Here is an 11,294-nt window from a genome sequence, read left to right as displayed (position 1 = left end):
TTTGCCCTGGAACTCCCTCATATCAAAATAATTAGGGAGCTCATCGAGGATCAACTCATAGTATAGTTTCCTCAAAAAATACAAAGGCACCTCAAAGTTATTACAAGGACGTTGGACCATCCACCACCTGTCCCAAAATTGTGTTTTCATGGCAATGTGATTACACCAATATATAAGAAACCTCTTTAAATTAAGAGGTAGGGTCTCCTTGGTTCGAGGATCAGTGAAAAGAGCACATATTTGTGCTCTACTTATTTCTTTGTTCTTTACAACATCATATGAGAGACCTTGGGTGTAAAAGTTGTGACATGAGTTTCTATATGCATCCCATTCAGTGACTAGTTTTGAAACTTTATTGACACTATCCACCATTGTTTCTAGGGCCTAGGCAAGGTGGAAATGGTGGTGGTGTTATGATGCTTTCAACCTAGCCACAAGATTGGCATTGATAACCCTATTTTGTGCTAAATGACCCAGTAAATCCTCTTGTGTGGTTAGGGAAGGAATTATTAGTGGATTAGGAGGATTACAGGGCATATTTTGTTGATGGGGAATATTCCCTTAAGGGGGTTGTTTTGTTGAGCATCTCGTATGAAATTTATAAAATAAAATAAAATAAATCAAAAACTACAAAACTATAGTGAAATTCAACATAGGAAACAAAAAAATGCATAAATAGATCATAATCTTACCTCTGCGATGGTGTGGAATTTTTTTTCTTATGGCTCTCAAATTGCATTTGGGTTTTGGGAGCTACGCTTTCCTCACCATGGTTTTTTTGATTGGGCCATGGGTAGAATGGACCCAGTCGCCCTCCCCCCCCAAAAAAAAAATAAAAAAAATTGTAAACAGAAAAACACGTACACGTTACTATTACCTTTAGTAACACATACGAATTACTAAATTTATTTTTAACATGTACGCACTTCTTTTAGGAACAAAATCTTGTACATGTTATGGCTTGGGATTTCCTGGCCATAATGCGTACGAGTTATTTCAAAAAATAACACCCATACACATTACATTGATTTCTCATTTTTTTTGGGGAGGGTGTCTATTTTATTGTTCACCATCTTGGTCCACTTACCCATAAAGAAAGATTAGTCTATAAGGGATACTCTCAAGTTGAAGGCATAGACTTCAAAGAGACTTTTTCTATGGTAGCAAGGATGGAAGTTATTCGTATGTTTCTTGCATTTTTTGTTAACAAGAACTTTAAAGTTTATAAGATGGATGCCAATCAGCATTTTTGAATGGAGATATGGAAGAACAAGTTTACATTGAGCAACCACATGAATTCAGACTGATAGAAGAACTGAATATGGTGTGTAGATTGAAGAAAGCATTGTATGAAATAAAAAAGGCACCTAGAGCCTAGTATGCAAGATTAGACAAGTATTTGTTTCAACAGAGTTTCATGAAAGGTGTTGTAGATAGTAATCTTTACTTCAAAATTGATTGTGATAAGCTATTGATTGTTATATTTTATGTAAATGATATTATATTTGGAGGAGATGATAACCTACATAGAGAGTTTGCTAAAGAGATGCAAAAAGGATTTGAGATGTCAATGATTGGTGATTTGTCCTTCTTTCTTGGGTTTCAAGTTATTCAATTTGGAGATAGAACTTTTATCTCAGAAAGCAAGTATGTGAAAGAGATGAAGAAGTTTGGTTTTGATGACTATAAACCAATTATAACTCCTTTAATTATTGGATGCATGTTGAGAAAAGATGACGAGTCTCCTGAGGTTGAACATAAAAAGTACAGATAGATGATTGGTGGGTTGTTGTATTTAACTGCATCCAGACTAGATATCATGTAGGCAGTGTGTTTGGTGGCTAGATTTTAGGAAAATTCAAAGGTGACACATGAGCAAGCTATGAAAAGAAGTTTCAGATATTTGAAAGGTGCTATGGATTTTGGAGTCTGGTATAAAAAAGGTGGAAATTTTATGTTGAAAGCTTATACTGATGTAGATTGGGCTACAAGTGTTGATGACCAAAAGAGTACTAGTCATGGTGCTTTCTTCTTAGGAGACAGATTGGTCTCCTGGTTCAGTAAGAAACATGATTTTATTTCCCTATATACTACTAAAGTAGAGTATATTGCAGCAACATTATTTTGTACTTAGGTGATGTGGATGAGACAAACTCTTAAATATATCAAGGTAACATATGATGAAGCAATTCCTATTATGTGTGACAATACAAGTGCAATAAACATTTTAAAGAATCTAGTTATGCATTCAAGAACAAAGCATATTTCAATAAGATATCACTACTTAAGAAAGAATTTTTTTGAGAAGGAAGTCTGATTGGAGTAAATTTATACAAAGGAACAAGTAGTAGATATTTTCACTAAGACATTGGAAAATGATACATTTGAGTTTCTTCGAAGAAGCTTGGGGTTATTGCCCCTCCTTCTTCTAGCTAGGTACATTATGGAGATGCATCTTTCCAGAGGGAGCTTTCATTCCTATTTCTTATCTTGGATTGATGTTGTTGCTACTCTTAGGGGGAGTAATGGAGTGTGTAGTGTTTTTGTGGCCTTTTTATTTGATAACAAAGGATGAGAGATTGAGAAGTTGTGAGATATTTTTGATAGGGGGAGAGATTGAGCAATGGAGAGATTCAATTATTGAGAACGAGGTTGAGAAGTATTGTTTTGCAGATCTTGATTTTAGTAATGTGTGGTCAAGTATTGACATCAATGAAAAAGGGAATATTTTTGGAAGTATGTGTTGCCATGGTTGTCATTGATGTCAAACTTGTTGTTACGAATAGTTGTTGGTTCATAATGTCTATAGTGCAAATATATCTTGTTGTGCTGATGTTGTAGTTGTTCTATTGGTTGTTCTAAAAAATATTCAGGTCCGAAAAGTGTTGCTAACATTATTTGATGTTGTTATATTTGTTAATTATGTTTTTGACATCATAGATATGTTGGTTTTGTAGTTTAAAAATATCTTTGTGTTCTCCAAAAGTTGTATATTACATAGCAGGTTGTGATATTGTATGTTAGACCTATCTTTGGGTCCTGATGTGATTTGTGAAAGGTAATTTGATGTGTTATGGGTCTCACCATAGCGTGTGGATATCCGAATTAGATTTATTTGTATTGGAGGATAAATTTTTATTGTAAATTGCTTATATGGATGTGTAGCATGTTGGTATACTATTAGTGATGTTCTAGTGATTGCAGATTAGTGAATTGATGTTTGAAATACATGTTTTGGTCCCCTATGTTTCCTAGAGTGGATTAGTGTATGTGTTTTTGGTTTAGCCTAGCTTGGTTCAATCTTTGATGATCTATCTTGTATATAAAAAATATTGTGTGGTTGTATGGACGTGTGTGAAAATTGTGAGTGGAAGAACAATGGAGAGGATGCAAGAGGTGTTGGCATTTGCATGAAGATTGCATTAATGATATATTATGTTGTCATTGATGTCAATTAACTGGTAATAATGATATTATTGATATTATTGTAATGATGTTTGGGAACCAATAGGAAGAGCTAGTGAAGGAATCAGTAACTGGTAGGAAGTGTTTGTGGAGTGAACCGATATTGTTATATATTGGAGAGTTGAACCAGTAAACCTACCTATTGTTTGTTAAACCCTAACTGATTAATTTTGGTAAGTTGGTTATATTGGTTTATGATCTGATGATGAGCAGTAATGATAATGCCACATATGATCATTGTATGCAGAGAGTTGCAATGTGATTTTTGGTGAGTTGATTGAAACGGTTTTTGTCTAGATAATGATGAAAGGATATTGAATGTAATGCAAAGTGTGTAATGAGTTACTGAGTTCGATGATGTGGTGATCAAGGAGCGGTCGAGGATTTCTAGATTGATGTGCAGAGATTGCTATGTAATCCAATGGTCATACTTGAACCGATTTGTTTGTAATCTCTATGAGAGAATTATGTTTTTGTTGTGTTACCAACCTAATTGATTTGTTTATAAGGTCGATGAGTTGTTTAGTTTCAAAGTTGATAAAGCTTTAGTTGAGTGTGTGGTAACTGAACCAGATTATGTATGTGCAGCTTGAGTAAAGGCAGATAGAAGCATGAAAAGGATCTGAACCAGCAAAGTGTAGTGCTATTCAAATAGATCAACAAACTCCTATTGTTTTCTAACAATTACAGCAGATTGAAATCCCCTAACCGAGTAAGCTCTCACAAGCTTGGTGCTATTAAAATCCTCTAACAAGGTGATCGATTAGCTTGGATTTCAAATCCTCTATTGAGGTTATTCCTTACCGGGTATTGCTTCTAACAAGGCATTTGTAGTCAATCCCTTAACCTGGTGGTCTCTAATAGGATCTGTTCTTAAAAGGACTTTTGTAAACACTTTAATAGGCTTGGCTCCTAATAGGGAGAACTTTAGAAGAGTTCAAATAGTTATCTTGTGAGTCTCATCTCACTGTGGTTTTTTGCATTTGGGTTTCCACGTCAAAAATATTGTTTCAAGTGGTGAATGTTTTTGTGGTTATATTTTCATGGTTGATTTTATTAACTGCTTAATATATTTTGATAAGTCATGATAACCGAAAGCATTGAGATATGAAGAAGTTGTTAACTGTTAGTTTGTTGTAATAGTCAACCAGTTTATCTTGGGGTTTTTTATCTTGATAGTGATATTGCCTTGATAGTTCTAAGTTTACTTTGAGAGATTGATTTTGAGGTTGGTGAAGTTTGTATCAATTTTTCTATCTACTGATTCACCCCCCCCTCTCAATAGTTGACCAGATTCTTATTCTTTCATCATACCATCAATTGGTATCAGAGTATATCAAATCCTCTAAGATTTAAGCCTAACAGTTTGAGGCAAAGATCTTGTAGATGATGATGAAGAAGGAAGGTTTGAAGTTTAATAGAAAGAACTATAGGATATGGAGTGACAAAATGAAAATTTATATCAAGAGTCTGGGTAGCCAGTATTGGGAACATGTTGATACTAAGTATGTTGCACCTACTGGGATGTCGACTGATGATCAAAAGAAAGAACAACAAGAAAATCATCAAGCATTAGAGGCCATTATCAGTTCTTTGTCTGATGCAGAGTATGTAGATGTTCATGATCTAGAGACTAGATATGAGGTATGGAAGAAACTTGAAGAGATTTATAGTGGTGATGAACATGTTAAGATTGCTAAAGAAGAGAGTCTAAGAGGGAAGTTTGATGACATGCAGATGGCTGAAGGTGAGAATATCAAGTAGTATTGTCAAAGGATAAAAGAGGTAGTCGGTGAAATTAAGAGTGCAGGAGGTAAAGTGGAAGATGCCATAGTGATCAATAAGGTACTGAGAACCCTGCTACCGGTCTATGCTATCTGAGTTGTAGCTATTTAGGAGCTGAAGTCCATTGACAAAACTAAGGTAACTCTTGAATCCATCATTGGCAAGCTTACTGCTTTTGAATTAAGTTGTTATGATGGTAGTATACAAAAATATGAGTCTACATTTAGAGCTTCTATTTCTAACCCATCTATGAGAAAAAGTAGAGATGTCAGTCACAGTTATGAATCTAGATCCAGCAGAGATGTTGATGACGAAGACAGATTAGTTGAGCTTGAAGCATTGTTGGCCAAGTGGTTGCCTGTTGGTATTATGGATGTGTTTCATTGGTTTTGTCATTGATGTCAACACTTATCAACACTTATCCTTTTGGAGATCTTTGGTTATGTTGAACTAGCTCATTATGTTCACCGACAAGTTTAGTGACATATGCACAGTCACTGGTATATTGCTCACCGACAGGTTATATTGTTCACCGACACTGAGGATGACTTGTTATCATCTAGAGATCACTTGGTTATGTCGAAGACATGGTTTGGACACTTGGTTTTGGTAGTTTAGATATTGGCCTAATTGGGTTGACATATTTGTTGTTACCGACAAATTGGTCTATGTTATGGACCAACATGCATTATCTATTGCAGATCAACACGACACGTTATGGAGATGATTTAATCAATTGGATATTATTGTAATTATATCAAGCCAACATTATGCATCACATCTTGACTTATTTGTAATTGATTTAATTGTAATATTATTTATTAGCCAACCTACACATTTGGTCTTAGGTTTTGGCATATATGTAAGATCTCATTTGTGAGATGATGTAAGTAAGAAAGGAGAAGAGAGACAGTATATGGTTATGGTATTGTAACATGGTATGTACGAATATTGAAGATCATATGAGCAGACCATAGAGAAGGTTCAAGGAAGGTTTGAAGGTGATTGTCAGAGCTTAACCAGTACTGAATCCAGCATTGGAGATGCTACTTTGAGAAGTACATTATCATTGGGTTTAATCATCCAATTGTAGTTAGTGTGACTCCTATTTTGTGTTTGAGCTATGAGCTCTAGGCGGTTGGCCTTTTTGCATGTGCAGAACCCCATTTGTATACACATACTATCTGCAGTAGTATCATCTGATTGTGGGTAAGGTTTCCCACAGTGGTTTTTCCCCTGACAGGGTTTCCACGTAAAAATATTTGTGTTATGTGTTATGGATGTTGTTTCTCTTTCTATTAAATGCTTTGAGTTTCACCGGTATTAATATTAACTGCTAATCTGTCAACCGACATTAAGTTTGGTTTACCAGTATTAAGTATCAAGGTTGGTTAAGTTATATTTGGGTTGAAATTAATAGACAATTGATTTAACCCCCCTCTTAGTTTCCTTTGGGTCCTAACATTGCCTAGAGGTACATGTAAATATATAGGTAAATTACCTTTGAAATATTTTGCATGCAACAAGGTTGGACACATAGCCCCTAACTGTCCTAATGGTGATAATGAGCACAAAAGAGAGAAATTCAAGAAGTATAAGGGTAAAGGAAAAATAGATTGTCTTATTGTTGTTGATGGTGGTATCACTGATAAGGAATCTGACAGTGATGGTAATGAAGATATTGTGTTTGTAGCCATTAAAGAGGAGATATCTGATCATAAGGCATTAGTGTCTCAAATGGATAACTTTGATGATTGAATCATTGATAGTGGTTGTTCACATCACATGACCAATGATCAGAGCAAATTTATTTCTTTGAAGGAATTTGATGGCCGAGTTGTAAGATTTGGAAATGACTCACCTTGCATGGCTAAAGTTAAGGGAACTATTTCTCTTAATGGAAAGAGCAGTGCAAATGATGTCTACTGGGTTGAAGGTTTAAAGCATAATATTTTGAGTGTGGTGCAACTCAATGACAAAGGATACCCATTGGAGTTTAAGAATGGTATGTGCAAAATCTATGACAACAAAGGTGAACTGATTGCAACCGAGAAGAAAACTAAGGGTAACTTGTTCCACCTTAATCCTAATGTCAGCAACTATTTAATTGCAAAGATAGATGATAGTTGGCTTTGGCATAAGAGATTTTGTTATATAAACTTTGATAACATTGTTAAAGTGAGTAAGTCCAAGACAGTGAGAGGTTTGCCTCAATTGGACAAACCGGTTAATGCTCTATGCAAAGAATGTTAGTTGGGAAAGATGACATCCTCAACTTTCAAGAGAAAATATTTTTTAGTGGAACATCTATTAGATTTGGTTCATACAGATCTTTGTGAACCAATAAGAACAAAAAGTATTCAAGGTGACATATATTTTATGATCTTCACTGATGATTGCTCAAGGATGATGTGGGTCACATTCTTGAAGGATAAGACTGAAGCTTTTGGTAAGTTCAAGGCATTCAGGGCTTTAGCTGAGAAGGAGAGAAGTAAGATGATAAAGTGTCTGAGGACAGATCAAGGTGGTGAATTTACTTTTGTGGAATTCACTAGGTATTGTGAAGAAAATGGTATCAAACTACAACTTTCTACACCAAGGACACCACAATAGAATGGTATCACAGAGAGAAATAATCGGTCAGTTGTTGAAGCTTCTAGGATGATGTTGATACAAGGTGGTGTAGTGGAAATTTTTTTGGGGGAAGTTGTTAGCACAGTTGTCTACACTATGAACCAGATTTTGGTAAAGATAGGTAAGGACAAGACTCCTTATGAATATCAGTATGGCATATCATCTAATGTTAGTTATTTCAAGATATTTGGAAGAAAATGTTTTATTAAGAGAGGTGATTATGTTAGCAAATTTGAGGCTAAAAGTGATGAAGGTATATTTCTTGGTTATCCCGCCAAGAGTAAGGCCTACAAGTGTTTTAATAACCAGACACAGAGAATTATTGAGAGTGTTGATGTTCGAGTGGATGAATATCTTGAAGTCTTAGAGGGAACCAGTTTGGTGTAAAAGGATGAAGAACCTTGCATTTTGTTTTTGGAACTAGAGACTATGAAATTTCAAACTGGCAGAGCAAATACTGAAGTACCAGTTCAATCGAAACAGATAAATTCAGAAGAAGATGATAATAATGAACAAGCTGAACCTAAAGATAATGATCATGTTATTACAAGATTTGTGAGACTGAATCATAATCTTGAACATATTATTAGGGATAAAGATGCTGGAGTACTAACTAGAAGAAGAATCAGAGAGAATTCTTGCATGATATCCACTATTGGACCAAGAACTACTAAGGAATCATTTGGTGATGATCATTGGGTTAAAGATATGGAGGAGGAACTTTATCAAATTAAGAAAAACAACACATGGACCCTAGTACCCCGACCGATAAATAAAAATGTGATTTGTACTAAGTGGGTATTTAGGAACAAGTTGAATGAAGATGGTGTTGTAGTTCATAATAAAGCTAGGTTGGTTTGCAAAGGTTATGCACAAGAGGAAGGAGAAGATTATGGTGAGACTTTTGCACCAGTGGCAAGACTGGAAGGTGTTAGAACTTTACTTGCATTTGTAGCACACAAGAAATTCAAGGTATACCAGATGGATATTAAGTCAACATTTTTGAATGGGATACTAGAAGAAGTATACATTGAGCAGCCAGACGGTTATGCTTTGACTGATGAGAAAGACATGGTATGTAGACTGCATAAGGCTTTATATGGATTAAAGTAGGCACCAAGAGCATGGTATGAAAGGATTCATACACATCTGATGAAGATAGGTTTTCTGAGATTTAGTGATGATAGCAACATATATCTCAAATATGAAGGAGAAAAAATACTAGTTAGGGAAGTATTTGTAGATGATATCATATTTGAAGGTAATGATGATATGAGAAATGATTTTGCAAATGAAATGAAAAATGAGTTTGAAATGTCTCTAGTGGAGGAAATAAAAAAATTCATAGGCTTACATATACAACAAATGAAGAATGGTATTTTCATGACATAGTCTAAGTATGTGAAGGAGGTTTTGAAGACATTTGGCATGAGTGACTATAAACCAGTTGGGACACCAATGGTTACAGGTTGTAAGTTGTCTAAGGAAGGTGAATCCACATTTGTTGATCAAAAGGAATATAGGTCAATGATTGGAAAATTGCACTATGTTGTTCACAGTAGACCGGATATAGTTCATGCAATTGGCCTAGTTGCTAGATTTTAGAAGAATCCTAAGGAAACAAATTTGATAGAAACCAAGAGGATTTTTAGATATTTGAAAGGTACTATTGACTATGAATTATGGTATCCATATGGAGGAAATTTTGATTTGAAGGTGTATACAGATGTAGATTGGGCAGGAAATGTTGACGACCGAAAAAGCACAACCAGTGGAGCATTTTTTCTTGGAAGAAGACTTGTTTCATGGAGTAGTAAAAAGTAGAGTTATACTTCATAATCTACTATTGAAGCTGAGTATGTTGCAGCTTACATGAACTGTACACAGGCTATCTGGATGAGGCATATTTTGGAAGGTTTTAAGATGAAGATTTCATAACCTGTAAAGATCTTATGTGATAATACAAGTGCCATAAATATTTCCAAGAACCTTGTTTTGCACGCACAAACCAAGCACATTGAATTAAAGTATCATTTCTTAAGGGAAAACGTGCAGAGTAAAGATGTGATCTTGGAGCATTTTTCTACCAAGGAGCAGCTTGCAGATATCTTTACTAAACCTCTACCTAGGACTACTTTTGAGTATCTTAGAAGTCAGCTAGGGGTTGTACCACTTCATGAGGTCAGTTAAGCATGATGTAGATTACATCAATCCTGGACCTACTTGCAAAATTTTACAAAAGGATTGGTGTAGAAGTGGAGTTATTCCACAGGGGGAGCATCAAGTTGCAGTTTGTTGATGCTGAATAATGAAATTTGACATTGCATGTGTTACTTTCAATTTGGCATTGTTGTCAAAGGGGGAGAAGAATTATGTGATTTGTTTAATGACTGAGAGATGGAATACAAGCTGAAGACGAGGTGAATACTTGGTAATGTAAACCATGATTCCTATTCACAATCACAACAATCAATGGTATTGATATTTGTATTGTCATCAATGCCAAAGGGGGAGATTGTTCGCATTTACATGAAGATTGCATTAATGATATATTATATTGTCATTAATGTCAATTAACTGGTAATAATGATATTATTGATATTATTGTAATGATGTTCGTTAACCAGTAGGAAGAGCTAGTGAAGGAATTGGTAACTAGTAGGAAGAGTTTGTGGAGTGAACCAGTATTGTTATATATTGGAGAGTTGAACCGGTAAACCCTACATGTTGTTTGTTAAACCCTAATTGATTAAGTTTGGTAAATTGATTATATTGGTTTATGATCTAATGATGAGTGGTAATGATACTACCACGTATGGTCATTGTATGAAGAGATTTTCAAAGTGATTTCTAGTGAGTTGATTGAAATAGTTTTTATCTAGGGAATGAGAAAAGTATATTGCATGTAATGCAAAGCGTGTGCTGAGTTATTGAGTTCGATGATGTGGTGATCAAGGAGCAGTCGAGGCTTTCTAGATTGATGTGCAGAGATTGCTATGTAATCCAACGATCATACTTGAACCGATTTGTTTGTAATCTCTATGAAACAATTAGGTTTTAATTGTGTTACCGACCTAATTGATTTATTTATAAGGTCGATGAGTTGTTTAGTTTCAAAGTTGGCAAAGTTTTAGTTGAGTGTGTGGTTGGCGAACCAGATTATGTATCTGCAGTTTGAGTAAAGGCAGATAGGAGCATGAAAAGGATCGGAACCAACAAAGTGTAGTGCTATTCAAACAGATCAGCAAACTCCCATTGTTTTCTAACAATTACAACAGATTTAAATCCCCTAACCGGGTAAGCTCTAACAAGCTTGGTGCTATTCAAATCCTCTAACAAGGTGATCCATTAGCTTGGATTTCAAATCCTCTATCGAGGTTACTCCTTACTGGGTATTTCTTCTAACAAGG

This window comes from Cryptomeria japonica, chromosome 1 (genome assembly GCF_030272615.1).
Source record: "Cryptomeria japonica chromosome 1, Sugi_1.0, whole genome shotgun sequence".
Lineage (NCBI taxonomy): Eukaryota > Viridiplantae > Streptophyta > Pinopsida > Cupressales > Cupressaceae > Cryptomeria > Cryptomeria japonica.
This window is presented reverse-complemented; position numbering follows the sequence as displayed.